General features: G+C 42.6%; 1 protein-coding gene across 1 annotated transcript in view; it reads right to left on the bottom strand.

The window, feature by feature from the left end:
* The window catches only part of tmem132e (transmembrane protein 132E), a gene marked incomplete at both ends in the record, with an annotated part of 750910 nt that overhangs the window by 540080 nt on the left and 194960 nt on the right, over positions 1-15870 (bottom strand). The window lies entirely within an intron of this gene.

Below are 15870 nucleotides of genomic sequence, written 5' to 3'. Positions count from 1 at the left end.
GACGACTGCAAAACAGAGATCGCTAACGTTACTCTTGCTGCAGTAATTGTCAAGGGTTCAACAGAACGTATTCCTCAGCCTCTATAGTAGCTATCAACATGAAATAAAAAGCATTTGAGAGCTTAAACCCGTGGCTTTTTATTTGGAAGGGTTACATTTGCCATAATCTTTATTAACATTTCTTAAACTGCATTAGAATCTTTTTATTTTTATTTTTTGGGGTTAAAGATAAAAAAATGGTTTTAATGAACATTAGGGCAAATATAATACGAAAAGCCAAAGGGTTAAGCTCTCAAATGCTTTTTATTTTATGTTTCTATGTGCTACAGAGCCTGAGATATGAAGGCTTTAGTGAATACCGACCGCTCTCTCCGAGAAGTTTGGATTTATTTATTTTTTACAACTGTAATTTCTTTTGTTATTAGAGCGTGTAAAGTACCGAAAATGGTACCGTTTGGGGTACTATACCGAATTCCAGGTACCAGTATCGTATCGTACCGGTATTGGTTCAAATGTGAACGGTACCCATCCCTAATGGAGAGCAACTGCTGATGAAAATGGCCATTTCAAAACAAATCATGGGGCCCTATCTTGGTACAGGCGATATCTCCTATTTGCGCTTGCGCACCTGTTAACGCGTGCCTTAAGGCAGGGAAGATAGCAGTCCACCTTGCGCACGTGTCCAGGTGTTATGCCGAGTTTTGCACCCCCGCCCGGCAGCAGCTAAACGCATCCCCACCTCACTGGAGCATATTGTAATGATTTATACAGAAATGTAACTGTTTAAAAGTAATATAATTGTCTGGGTAGACGTGACCTCCCTGTTTTCTAAGTTAAAACAGCCCCAAAATATGGTGGGAATGCAATTCTCGACGGGGATGATGCGGGAATGTTCACAGCACGTGCCGCAGGTGCAAATTAGAGCCGTGCCAAATGATCTGCGCCCCCAAAATGCCAGCACAAACGGGATTTGGGCGGTCTTAAGTACCAGAATTATTCACAGGTGTGGCCAGGCAATGCCTGGGCGTGACATCAATAAAAACCAATCGGATTCCCGTCTTGCAATCGCTGTTTGCACGAGGCATGCAATATGCTGTAATTCTCTCCATGCTTAATAGAGTGGACTCACTCGTCCCGAGGACAGAGAGAGATGGAGAGAGCTTGTTGACAGATCGTCTGTGGTGCCAACGACCCTCCGGGTTATGGGATAGGTGAATAGCCTATGTCCATTGTCCAACAAGTTTTCTCAATTAATTTCCTTCTTTGCGATGTGATAAGTTTCTCAGTGAGTTATAGTTGATTGCCTCACTGAATTATCTGCTAGTACCCAATTTTAGCAGCAGAATTTGATGTCCTGGCATGGCGTATCCAAAAGGAATTTTACTCTACACTGTGCTGCGCAGCACGGAGATTATGGTGCGCTCAAGCGCAACGGGGTATTTAGCGCATAAAAGGTGCTTTTAAAAGCTCTTAGCGCAAAGTAATTGCGCGCTGCTGACGATAGGATAATGCCATCTATCCCAAAACTTTTGCGCTGAAACGCCTAGTTTGGCATGTGGCACGCCTATGTCCAGTACAATTATAACAGGCATGCGCTTATGCACGCCCCCAATTTGGATTGCGCGCGGCGTTAAACGAGCACAAACGCTAAATTACTGCTTTTGCGAAGATAGGGCCCCTTGTGCGTATGCATTACTTGGTCAGTGGCCGACATACTGTAAAGTGTCATTGCTCTGCAGATTGTTTGCTGATCAACAGCAGGAATATTGGGATGCAGACATACTCCCACGGCGAGGCTCTGAATCAACTCCTCAACCAGCTTAGTCTATCACCCAAGCCTCGTTTGCAGGCTCAGACATGAACCAAGAAACACGCAGCATGGGGCCAAGAAAATATATATGACCAGTCTCCAATAAGTACGAGGAATTAAGAGTAATAGATTCATTACAATCCGCCCCATCTCCCCTCAAGCAAAACATCTCAAATTCCACAATATTGCTTTTTCACACCAAGGGATTCAACTTGTTAACCGTTCATCCATCAAGTCTACCCCATTTCTCTTGAGGTATTTGTACAAATTGTTTGCTTAGCATACGAGTGTGACTGACGACAGGAGGCCACTTTAAACTATTAGGGTGAGTGCATCTGGGGTGTGTGTGTGTGTGTGTGTGTGTGTGTGTGTGTGTGTGTGTGTGTGTGTGTATGTGTGTGGTGTGTATGTGTATGTGTGTGTGTGTGTGTGTGTGTGTGTGTGTGTGTGTGCAGAAAGTTCCCTAAGCGCCTGTTACCAGAGATTTCTCCACCTAGTGGCATCTACAGTATGTGACCGACTGCTTTATAGATTGAATTTTTTGGGGGTTGAGGCAGGCAGGTAGTGTGTGTAGTGAAGGCAGCACTGCGCAGAACCAATGGTGTCCGTTGAAAAAAGCATGTGATCGATTCATCAGTTGGATGACCCTGGCTGGCTTGGCTCAGTCTGGGCTCAGTCAGTCGGCTGGCAACAGCCAGAAAAAGTGTCTCTAACGATGCGCGTTAGCTAGCTGGCAAGACAAGAGCCACATAAACAGATGGAATTAAAATGTGTCAGACGATGGATTATACACGGGAGACAAAGCTACTGCTGCAGCAGACGATACTTATGGCTAGAGTTAGCTGGCTTGCATGAATGACATTGCTAGTTAGTTAGCAGCTAATGTTCGCGTTAGCAATGCAAGCGTTAGCTAGCATGCCACTAGGCCGATTTCAGATAACGTTGTCATCTAAAAGACCTGTTGACAATCAGGCTAACATTATGGTGTCTGTTAGATAGACCATCTATATCAGCTATCTGAATAACATTGCACAGCTATGGTTTTCAACAGTCCTTGCTTCCTTTATCAAACTAATAGCAAAGCAGCTAACATTAGCTGCATATTCAACATCCAGAATCTAACGTTATCTGTTATCTGCCTGATGTCACACTGTGGGATATGCCACTTTACCACACATCAGATGATGATGATAATAATAAACTTTATTTGTATAGCACCTTTTTTAACAAGGTTACATGGTGCTTGTACAAGTAAACAAGGCCAGGTCGAAACCTGGCATAGGGCCGGTGCATGGTCCACCACCCTCCGTTTTAAAGCCGACTCAAACGTTAACTTTATCACAGGAATGCGGGTTTAACGAAGTTTTGCGTTCTACATTAATTAAATGAAGACATTACCGTTTGGCAGCTTGCTTTGTTTGTATGATAGATACGTATTGGCCAAGTATATAAACATTTAAGAGCGAAGACTTTCAGGAAGTGACACAGAGCTCTCTCTCTCTCTCTTCTCTCTCTCTCTCTCCGTGTCAAAGGCCGGGCTCGCCCCCGCTCGTGCACGAGCCGAGGGAAATCTCCTCTTTCTCGCCGAGAAGAGCCTGGTGACGCGAGAAAAGTAGTGTGGAGCTGCAGCGTCCTCCGTGTCCGTGCAGTACTACACAAATAAAAAGCTCAGCTGATGTAGATGCAGCCAATTGTGCTCTGGAACTTTTTGCCATTTTTCGCCATAAATGTTCGTAAAGTGGCACTTATTGAAACCTACTACCCTGCTTGTAGGCATCAAAAGTCATCAGAAATTAATTTAGTGATGAAATAAAACTTTAAATTGTAAAAAAACTTTCCGGAGCTTATGGCGTCTTCTCTGCTGCGGTCTGCCTCTGCCTATGCCGAAATGCATGCTGGGAGTGACATTTAGAACCTGAATCCGTGCTCAAATCGGCGACAGAGTCGAATGTAGGGGCCCTGCTGTGCATGCTGCACACCGGCCCCAAAAATACAATACAAATAAAATTAAGTTAAAGCATTAAAACAACAATGCAATACACACAACAGAATAAGCACACCAACGACCAATGGTATAATAAAGGGAAACAATTATTAGAGATGCTGCGATCCGATCATGTGATCGGATATCGGCGCGATATCAGCCAAAAAACATGGATCGGATCGGATCGGATTCCAGCGAAAATGACCGATCCAAGGCTCCGATATAAGCACTCCATTCCATGACTCCGCTCCAGGATTTCTATCCAGCATGCAGCAGCAGCAGCAGCAGCAGCAGCACACAGAGCCTAGGATAGCCAGGGCCAAAACGTCAGACACACCCGTCCTTAACCTATGTGCGATTCGAAATCACGCGTCCGCACCATAGACTGGCAAAACATGGCTGCCCCCAGTGTGGCTGACAGAAACAACCACTATTGCAATTTGCAAGACATGTCCCGCAAGGTTTCTGAGATTAGGGGAAAGTCTGAGCTGGCGTTACGCTAAACCAAACGTGGGGATGAGGCAGCGGATTTGTTTTGGCGTTAACGTTAGTTGTTGTGATGATGGCTAACGGGGCTAACGTTAGCTAGCTGGTTAGGCTATCTAGTTGCAGGGAAGCGCTCCACAAGCTTGTTGTGACCAAAACCCCCGCATTTAAAGCATTTCATACTCCCAGAGCTGGCGTAAACCATAGAGAACCTCATGCATTAGCCTACTCAAAATGTAACGTCCAGGGTTTGTGTCTCCAAAATCAACTAACGTTAACGTTACATGCAAGCTAACGTAGCTAGCTGCGGAGCACTCATGATCTATAAGGAAAACGAATGCGCACATAGCCTACATAATTGTCAACATCACATACATGTATTTTCTTTAATCTAGACTACAGGCATCATTTTTCAGTCAAAAGTGAAACGACACAGATGGCGTATAGTGAGGCTTTCCATGCCTCACTATAGAACTGGCCCCATGCAAAATTCAGACCGCTTATATGTTGCCGTCATGCCAATAAGAGTCTAAATGTATTTTTTTATGTTTCATCTGCAGACTAAGCAGCTAGGCTTTCGGTTCTATAAAAGCCATTATTTTTTGTAATGACTATTGAGTGATACACTTTACTAAAAAAAATATTATATCACAATAGTGATGTCAGATTTGCTTAGGTCAGAGCTATGGAATATTAAATCCATCTTTGCTCACAACATTTGCCCTTTCTTTCTTCTTCTTTTTTACCCCAGGTGTGCATAAAATACAGGTTAAGAACTTATGATAAAGTCATGGAAATCCATTGGTCAAAATGTGTATGAACCCTGAAGGGTTAAATTGAGCATTTATGAGAGATTTCAAAAATATCGAGATATATATCGTGTATCGCGATATAGCCGAAAAACATTGCAATATTCTTTAGAGGCCATATCGCCCAGCCCTAATTTGATTGTTATGTTTTAGTTTTACATCAAATGAATTAGATGAACTAAATTGTTTACATACTATATTACCAAAGCACACACATACATACCTAACCCTAAAAATGTTTGTTGCCTGCTAGCTATCAGACAGCATAGAGAGACTTAAATATGTGCTGTATCGGTATCGGATCGAAATCGGTATCGAATCGGGTATCGAAATTTGATCGGAATCGGATCGGTTTTGAGCTAAAATATCGAAATCGGATCGGAATTGAAAAATCTTGATCGCAGCATCTCTAACAATTATAAACAAGCAACAAGCATAGAAGAATTATAATAAGCTGTAAATACAAATGGAAAGCTATTTTTATAAAGGTCTAAATAAAGGTTTATTATAATTAAATTACAACAATAGCCAATGAGCTGTATTGAGCCATTCTGGTAGGAAATGCATGTTGCATCATGATGATACTTTGAATTGAATTAAACGTAATTGTAACTTATCCAAGATTAATATAATCATATTGAATACATGCTATATCATTCTGAATCAAATTTTAATTGTGCCCCCGTATTTCACATTGCCTGTTTGTGTTTTGAAATATTATGGATATTGTTTTATTTATAATTAAATTGAGCATTAGGCCTTTATAAGAATATTTATTGTATTATTTCAATTGTCACGCTCATGGATGCATATTTGAGGTTTGTTTATTAATTGGGGCAAAAGGACCACTGGAACAAATGGTCCATAATCCGGCTACTTTTTCAATCTGACTGGCTACTCAAAAGTTTGGGGAACTCCCTGGCGTGTGGGGAACCGGAGGTCTCTGGGAAACAAACCCTCTGAGGCAGGTGGCGGTGTGCCAAATCTGTGAGTGAAATAGCTTTTGACAGCGGTGCCTTCGATCGTCCGGCAAAGGTGGGCGTCCCTGCATTGAGCAAACACTGACCACAGGCTCCAGCGTCAGTATCCGTGTGGGCAGTGTGGTGCAGCATGCAGTATACTTTGCTTCACAGCCCGGTAAAGCATCAAGGAGAGTGCACTCTTGACATAGCCGTTCCATTTGCATGGTAATACAGATTGAGGCAGTAGTTTGTAAGGGTAGAAGAGATGTGTGAGCTGACTGAAAAAAGATGCAAGGGAGGGTTATGCAAGAAATTTGCGGGTGGGTGGGCAGGCGGAGGGGGGGTTAGTGCCCTGGAGTCCAAATAGATCACTAGGACATCATCTTTTTGGCTCTTCAATACAGGATGTTGTAGGCTACACTATTCCTCTGGATGCATCTGACTAATGTAGGGCAAGCTATAGGCTATCTATAGTTCATCTCCCTCACTGTGGAAAACTGATGCGTCCGCACAAAAAACAGCTCCAAAGGAAATGTACGTGTGTGCAATCAGGATAGCAAATAAAACGTTGCAACACATTTCTGAAAATGAAGACAACAACAAAGACAAACTATGCCATTCCTATAGGAAATGATAGTGAGTCTGGGGTTCTCAATAGTGTACAATTGTACATGTGACCTTATTGTACTTAATGGTATTTTGTTTGATCTCATATGCTATCTATTCCTACAATAATGCTAAAATATTGCTATCGTGTCTCTGTGGTACTCAAATCTACGGTATATAGGCTATTTCTAAATTCTATGGTGTTTTAATCTAATGTGGTCAACTATAATATTCTTACATTGTAGATCTCCTATTGACTTATAGTGTCTGTGGTCTTCAACAGTGAGTTTTAGTGATCTTAATGGTACTTTAATGTTTGTTTGTTTTTTTCTCCTATATATTCCAGCAACATTCCTGTTCCTGTAAGGATTTATAGGTTCACTATGATCCTTGTAGCATCATTTTGAATATATTAGCGGGTGAGTTATTTTGCCTGAGGATGTGTGCATGTGTTGTGTGTCCATCTTCGAATATTACCAACCCAGAACAGCAGCTTCCCACTGCAGTTGCAGAAAATTTGGCACCTCACTTTCTTACTTTGCCATGCAACACTATTAGGCTAAGGCTATGGTGATCATGAAACAATGTCGTGTGTGTGTGTGTGTGTGTGTGTGTGTGTGTGTGTGTGTGTGTGTGTGTGTGTGTGTGTGTGTGTGTGTGTGTGTGTGTGTGTGTGTGTGTGTGTGTGTGTGTGTGTGTGTGTGTGTGTGTGTGTGTGTGTGTGTGTGTGTGTGCTGTAACTCACCGTTTGAAAGGGCCACCAGACAGACCAGGAGAGTCCCTCTGCAGCACCGTGCACCTGACATGGTAGAAATCCCCAGGCAGACAGACCGACCGACGGCTGTAGGCTACAGAGTCCCCCGGTGGTGTGGTTCTATCTCTGCAGGTAATAGCCAGCCTCCACGCTGTTGCAGTCTTCCGAGGCTCTGGAGTTAGATAATGCGCAATGGATGGATATGTGCCTCTAGGAGCGCGTGTGCGTGGTCTCAATCGAGGTTATCCAATCTTCCAGATTACTTAAATGTCTAGTCAAGCAGCAAACAGGCACGGCTAGATTTGGTCTTCTTCGGTAGAAAATGTTTTTTTTTTTCAAATAGGACAGGAAAGTTACAGGTGGGGAGGCGAAATATACCCCAGGTTTCCCGAAATGGATCAAAGCCTTTTGTGGAAGCCGATAAATGCCCCCCAAAAAACAACGGACAAATCAGCGCTTGGAGAAGTGACGTGCGCCCTGCTACTTAAACAATGGGGGATCTGCGTACTTACCCCCAAAAGGGCTAGACACTACCCCAAATAAACAACTGGGAGGAAGGCTCAATCGAAACAATTTATCTATGTGGTTTACTCGTGCTCCAATTCGTAATACAAACAAATGAAATCCTTTGCACAAAACGCTGTCTGGCGCTGATGATGGAGAGAAGGACGGAAAGGCAGCCGCTGGGTCCGCACTGCTCTACACCAACTGCCAAATGAGTATGACTTCTCTAGTATGGGGTTGATTCACATTCAAGACAACAGATCCCAAGATATAGTCTACAAAGAGGTCCAGATAGGTAGACAGACTACTTTCTTATTCCGTCCGACTTTATAACGTGAACACCACGGACCGCGAGCATCGTCTGTCAGCCAAGTCCGAACAAGTCCGCGTTCGTTTTTTATATATTTTATTCCAGTAGTGGGACTTGCCTGCTCCTTTCTCACTGTTTATAAAGGAAGAGTGAATTAACTTCAGCACTGTCTTTGCCACAATAGCATTAGTCGGGTGACGGCCGGGTCTTTTAACTGCGCCAAACTAAAGCGTGTGCTTCCAAATCTGCTGCTGCTGCTGAACATCTCGCCAGTGCCAAGCACCATACAATCAAACAACGTTAACTTCCGGTTTCAATTTTCAGAATAAAAGCTCGTTTTTCCCTTTTCTTTTCTTTTCATTTATTTTCTTTCTTTTCATTTTACGTCTGTCTTTTAAGGCGATATCTCAACGCAAATACACTTGAAATGTCCCAGTGGACCTGCATGTTTTTGTCAAAGTCAAGGAGCAGATAGTGGCTCGTTCCATACTTAATAAGTCCTGATAGTCTTCCAGTGATACTCAAACCGAGGCTCTAGAGCCACATGCGGCTCATTTATGGATATTTGTGGCTCTTTTAAGTGCTACTTAAAATAAATAAATAAATAAATACAAATCTAAAATAAATAAAGGGAGGAAATTGACTTTTTTGGATTGTGGCTCTTTCAAAGATTTTTTTCAACGTTTTTTTTTGTCACTGTGGCTCCTGAGTAGGTGCAAAGTTGCGTGCCACTACAGTGCAAAACAAGACGGCTTGTGCATATCATTCCCATTCATAAGGATGATTCTCTTTGCAGACTCAAGGATGCACAGATTAGATTTTGGTGGTGGTCGAAGGTCAAAGTTCAAGGTCACTGTGACCTCACGTTGGTCTGTCCCATTCTTATTAACGTGATATCTCACAATTTCTTCAAATTTGGCACAAACGTCCACTTAGATTTAAGGATGAACCATAGACTGTAAATATAATGGATGAACACATTGCAATTTTCTGGTCAAAGGTCAAGATCACTGTGACTTCACAAAAGGCGCTTTTGACCATAACTCAAGAATTCATACGGGAATGACAACATTTCACACAATGATGAAGTAATGGCATTTTATATCTAAAAGTTCAAAAATGGAAAGAAGGAGCTGTTAGGAATTTAAATGACAAGATTTAATGGGAAGTAATTGTAACTGTGTACTGCAAAGAGTTTAACAAACAGAGTACATCTTCAAAAAGGTGATACGGGCAAGAACAATACCGCAACACGTTTCAACCGTTGGGTTTTGACATCCTCATGTTTTGCTTAAGACTAGCTGAGATCTTGGGTCATTCTACAAAAACGGTGGAAGTTTACTTTTGCAGACACCAAAATCCCTTAAGTTGACCTAATAATCACATTAATAATGTCATCACATTATAATGATTTGGATCCCAAGATACTTGTTTGAGTCCACCCTCTTCACTTCCTCTCCCTGGATGACAACCAGGATAGGGAGCCTCCTGTTCTTCTGGTAGTCCACCACCAGAAGCTTGAGCTTCAGGTGATTGTTGTTGCACCATGTAACAAAGCTCACTTAATACACTTACTACCATTTATTAAATTCCTTCAAGGTCTTCACTACATAGCCTATCCTATTTTGTGAGCCTATACTCTAGTCTGGACAGACATGGATCTAAACTGTAACTTGACTTGCTGGCGGAGGTTTACAATTGCGAGGCTTATTTCTAGTTTGAGTAATGTCTAACGAATGTATTAAGGGGGGGAGTTATACAGTTGCTGTGTTATATATATATATATATAGAGAGAGAGAGAGAGAGAGAGAGAGAGAGAGAGAGAGAGAGAGAGAGAGAGAGACATACTGTACATGCACGATACATATACAAGACTGCCAATGTTTGCCTGGGTCCAGACCTTCAAATCCACCCACTCCACTGAGTTGGCTGCTTCTGAAGGAATATGTTTAAGTTTACAAAATCACATAAAAACAGAAGAAATAGTACAACATAATAAAATAAACTGAAATAAAGCGAAAGCATAAATAAAAGAGATAATAAGATAAACTGGACATCTCGCGCGCCACACACGCTCGATTCCTAGGCTCGCCCGGGTGCAGGCTCGCTAGCTTGGCCGCTACACGGCCTCGCCCGCCCTGCAGCTCGCATACGCAGCTCAGCCGCTGCGTGGCCTCGCCCTGGCTGCTCCTTGATGGCATACTTCAGGGATGCTGGATCACCTTTCCTGGAGCTGGCAACATACAGCTGTCCATGGATAAAGACGGGGGTGAAGCCAGACTCCCACTTCTTTCAGTGTCTGCCTGGGACTTGATTTTGCTCTTATGATATCACTGATGACATCATCAGTGGGACTCTTATGACATCACTGATGATGTCACCCCTGCTTTTATGACATCACTGATGACATCACAACCTCTTATGACATCATTGATGATGTCACAATGCCTCTGACATTACTGATGATGTCACAATTTATGACATCACTGATGACATCATCACTGGGACTTTGTGTGTGTGTGTCTGTCTCTTGTATGTGTGTGTGTGTGTGTGTGTGTGGTGTCACAATGCCTCTGACATCACTGATGATGTCACAATCTATGACATCACTAATGACATCATCGATGTCACAATTTATGACTTCACTGATGACATCATCAGTGGGACAGACAGACAGAGCCCTTACTCAATTATATGATAACAAAAGGTAAATTAAAACAAATCATTACATTAAAACCATCCCGGAAAATATATTAATAGGATAAAACAGGCTGAGCCGAGCTCCTGGCAGGTTGTTTCATGATGTTTGGTCTCTATGGTGGTCAAATCTGTACAAAGAAATTCTCACACCAAACTTAAACCAGCTCAATTGGAAGGTTAAGAATGGAAGCTCCCGTTCCTGGTGCCAAGTCAGACAGAATAAGCCACCAGTGAAATACCCTATCCGCATTATGTAAATACATTTTCAAACAGCCCCTGCAAAGAATGGATCCGAATTTCTGAATCAGCGAGGCCTTTCTTTGTATGTGTGTGTAACTTACTGTACCAATTTTAAGCTTTTGTTTTGAAGGCAAAATGGATAACTTAATTCTTGTCGGCTCTGGCTAGCTTGACGTAGCTCAAAATTGGCATCACAGACCTCATTAATCACGTGACTGGCTCTCCTCCGCATCTGAGAGGGGTCGGGTCGGACTGCCATAAATTATCCTAACGAAGAAAGACTCGAGGTTTCACTCTTGCCTGTTTCATTTCAAGGATAAGTTAACCAAAAAATGAAAATTAACTCATATACTCACCCCCATGCCAGAGGAAGGTCGGGTGAAGTTTTTTAGTCCACAAAACAGTCGCTTCCCAGGGTAGGGAAACAGTAGTAAACAACTGAAGTGAATGGTGACCAACTTTAAAACGTAAAAAAAGGGGGGGCCATAATAGCCATAATGCTCCTCAGGGTAATCTAAGTCTTCAAAGCCCTGTCATGCCGAATTGATTTGAAAATATGTAATTTACCCCAACTTAAATCCTGCATGTCCTTGAAAATAAATAATTCTGCTTTTTTCTTGGGGAGCCCCCTCAAGGACCCCTGGGGGACCCCACTTTGAGAACCACTGCTCTAAGCAGTTCAAGGTCCTACAGGACACATCTGACCGCAGTTAACCCTAACAAACTGTTTAACACAAGTGGGGGGCACGGTAGCTCAGCAGTAGAGCTGTCGCCTCAAAGCTAGGTCCTGGGTTCGATTCCCGGCTGGGACGCCGTGCCCACCGAGGGTGTGCCCCCCCCCCACATCCCCAGGGGCCCACCGCCCAGCTGGGCCATCTCGTCAAAAGGGTCTTTCTGTGTGGAGTTTGCATGTTCTCCCCGTGCTCCCCAGGGGCTCAAAACATGCAGAAGATCGTCATCTGACCAGTGACGACTACAACCGAAGTTGGTCCCCCGGCGCTGTACACAAGAACGCTGCCCACTGCTCCTGGCCTGCCCACCGGAGGAAGGACAAGCCTGGATGGGATAAATGCAGAGACTATATTTTACCGGCCACCATCAGCATGAGTGTGTGTGTGGCCGCATGCATGTGTTGGGTTGTCGTGTGACAAATAAAGACGGGTTTGTCCGTCTAGTTCTCTCTCTCTCGTTTGTATGCTCTCTATCTCCAGCCAATCACACGCACGTTTTTTTTTCTATCCAAGGCTGGACCATTTATTTTCTGTTTTTGGTGTTCCTGAAGACTTTTCCTGTTTCTACCAAGGAGAGGAATATTATTGTTTTTGCTTCTCTGGCAGCCCGCAGGCGGATCTTACTTCATTGGATGGATCAAAAGCCTCCATCTCCTAATTCTTGGCTGAATGACCTAATTTTCTCTCTACACTTAGAAAAAAGTAAGTACAGTATTAGGGGCTGCTCTGATCATTTCAACAAAACTTGGGATCCTATTCTCTCTTTTGTTAATTCTATTCCTTCTTTAGAGGATTAGACAGATTTATTAGTCATTTTACAGAGCAAAAATAACTATAATTTATCTATCCAACTGAGACTGGATGTTATAACTCAATAATAAAAGGACATTATCTTTCTTGTAGGGATGAAATGATAACTGGTTTGAATGATAACCGTGATAGAATTCCTGACAATAACCGTACCGTTTCAAATTTTAATTGTCATTAAAACCGTGGTACCGTGATTACCATGATTACAGTGCTTTGAAAAACATGGTAAATACTGTCCATCATCAACCAAAGTTGGCAACCGTCTTCCAGAAGCAGGCGTGCAGCCTTGGAGAAATTATTTCAGTGAGTGTATCAATCCTTTTTGGGTCTTAGTTTTCAATATAAAACGTGATGAAATAATTTCAGTCAGTATACTTTTTGAACATTTCAGCACATTTTAACAATACCGTGATAATACTGATAACCGTGATCATTTTGGTTCGTGATATGAAATTTCCATATAGTTTCACCTCTACTTTCTTGATTCGGTGTGCAATTGGTTGTGTAGCATGTGTGCAACACATATATTTAATTTTCTTTTTTGGGCTGCTCCTTTTGTGTCTGTGTTTTGTTTAAAGGCACTATGTGTGATTTTTTTGTCCACTAGATGTCGCCATTTCAAACCATAACAAAACTTGTTTACCCAAACAATCTCGATCCCACCCACCAGCGCAGAGCACTTCCTGGTTCCCCCGCCTCCCTCCCTCCCTCCCAAGCAACGGAGATATAAACAACTATTTTGTGCATAGCCTACCTACTGCAGACGTAAGTACATAAAACAAGCACGAATGTATCTCGGCTATGTATTTGGCTTGAGTAATGACAAATTTCACATGATAGTCATAAACCTGTAGGATATTGACAATAGTCCGCTTGGTAAGACTTATTTGTATAATCTGCTAACCGATCAAAATCCATGTAACGGTTACATGGATTTTGAAAAGGTTACATTGTAACCTAACCTTTTGCAGAGCCTGCTATTGCTAAGTACGGTTAGGCAAAACGTTGTCTAAAACCAGGTTGACATAGCTAAATTAGGATGATTTCAATTCAATGTTGGGGACATCGCTAGCTAACCACAGCTGTCTGTCAACAGTGAGTAGCTTAGCCTGTGTTTTTGTTCGTCTGCTAATACCAAGACATGGCCAAAATGTATTCATAGTGCAACGCTAGTATTTTCTCATTGTTAGAAACTAATTTCAAACGCTTGAATCACTGCTGTTTTTTATAGGCAGGCAAACCAAGCTGTATGCCTGAAGCCCAGGCTAGCACCAGTGGGACAAAGAGGAGGCAGGGTCGCAGAGAGGAAGGTCGGCTGTAGGACGATAGCAGATCTTGTCGACATCCTGAAGAACCACATAGCTGATGGAACTGGTCACGTCATTCTGGTGTAGCCCATATTTTAGTTTTGCAAATAAAGTATTTTTTCTGATAAACGAAGTTGTGAAATCAATGTACTGAGAAACATCACATACACTGTCTATTATATAAAGTAGGCTATATATACACAGAAACAGAAATACTGTAGGCTACTGTAGCTAGGCACACTCAGCTTTAGGCAAATCTAATGTTACAATGGAGAATAGTGGCCAAGAGACATGGATGAAGTCATATCAACTTTATTGGTGTACAGAAGATTGCAGACAGCAAACATCTAAACATCAAAGATGATAGAACATGTATTATACAGGTTTGCTATAAAAGCACAATTTCTCCATCTCAAATATCATAATGGTGGGTCCACTTGTTTTCTATCTTGTCAGCTCTTCTGGATGACTGGCACCTTGAAAATCAGACAAATGGAAATGTGTTTAGTATTAATTTGAATCATCTATTTTGTAGCTGGTAGATATCAAGGCAGGGTTCCTCCACATTGTCATGAATTAGATACTTTTACCAAACCTTGATTTCTTTGGACGGTGTTACAGCTATTTTCTAATGTAACGTTGCTTAGTGAGACAGAATAGAAAAACAAACTGCTAACATTAGCGAAGCTAGCTTTTCTCCATGGCCTTTCTAAGTGTTTACACATTACTATACCGTTCTGCGTCATAGTGACAGCAACTGGACGTAATTATAACAGAAAATGCATGCGAAATTTGTAATGGGAAGTAACGTTATGTCATGCATGTCAACTTGTCACCAGAATGTCTGTGTATAAGTTATACACGAACGACAAGCTAATCAAATCCTGCAGCAGGCTACACTAGCAGTGTAAAGTCATTTGAATAGCCGTGAAAAGCAACAGTTAGCCAAGTGATTACAACATTCCCAGAACAAATTCACAATATCGATAACAACTTGTACATTTCGCTATCATGCGTAACGTTACTGAAATGGGACATGCAAACGCTATCGTTACTTACCGTGTGTAAGTACAGGAGAACACGCCAGCTCCGAGTCACTTTGCAGGCCAGATATAGCTGCTCGTAGGGCTCTCCATCTAGTGAAAGCCAGACCGGCAAGGTTGACTCTGGTCTGAGATATTTCTTTTCGGCGGCGATTTGGCTAAAGTATGAAACCGCAGACCAGGGAATGGAATCTCTGGAATGCCCGCATCAGGGATCCGCCATCTTCTCATTAAAATTCTGTTTCGGCTGTGGGCTGGGCGGGCCTACCTAGGTCGATTTATAGGCACGGGGGTAGCCGCTCTCGGGGGAGGGGTTTCTATGTAAACAGGTTCGGGATGTTAGAGGAGAAGGACAGAGAGCAATCACAACACAGGGAGGGGGCGTGGCTTAGTTGTAAACACAGGAATGACTCACTGTAACTCCTCTATACAAGGTATTGGTTTGGGGATATTTAATAGTGCAGAATCTTACACATAGTGCCTTTAATGTGAGTGTGTCCCATTAACCTCTAATGACCAGCTCAGTGGCCTTGTGGTTTGAGTGTCCGCCCTGAGACTGGGAGGTTGTGAGTTTGCCTCGCTGCTTGGCGCTCAGCTTCAAAAGGGTTGGAATTGGGGGGTTAGATCACCATATGATTCCCGAGCGCGGCACTGCTGCCGCTCACCGCTCCCCCAGGGGATGGGTCAAATGCGGAGAACAAATTTCGCACACTCAAGTGTGTGACAATCAGTGGGACTTTACTTTTACCTTTAATATCTTGTTTTTATATGTGATGGTTTAATTCGTTCTAAAATTTGTGTTATTGTGACTATA

This window comes from Poromitra crassiceps, assembly GCF_964638095.1.
Source record: "Poromitra crassiceps genome assembly, chromosome: 1".
NCBI classification, from domain to species: domain Eukaryota; kingdom Metazoa; phylum Chordata; class Actinopteri; order Beryciformes; family Melamphaidae; genus Poromitra; species Poromitra crassiceps.
The sequence above is the reverse complement of the archived record's forward strand: the minus strand, read 5'-3'. Positions and strand labels throughout refer to the sequence as shown.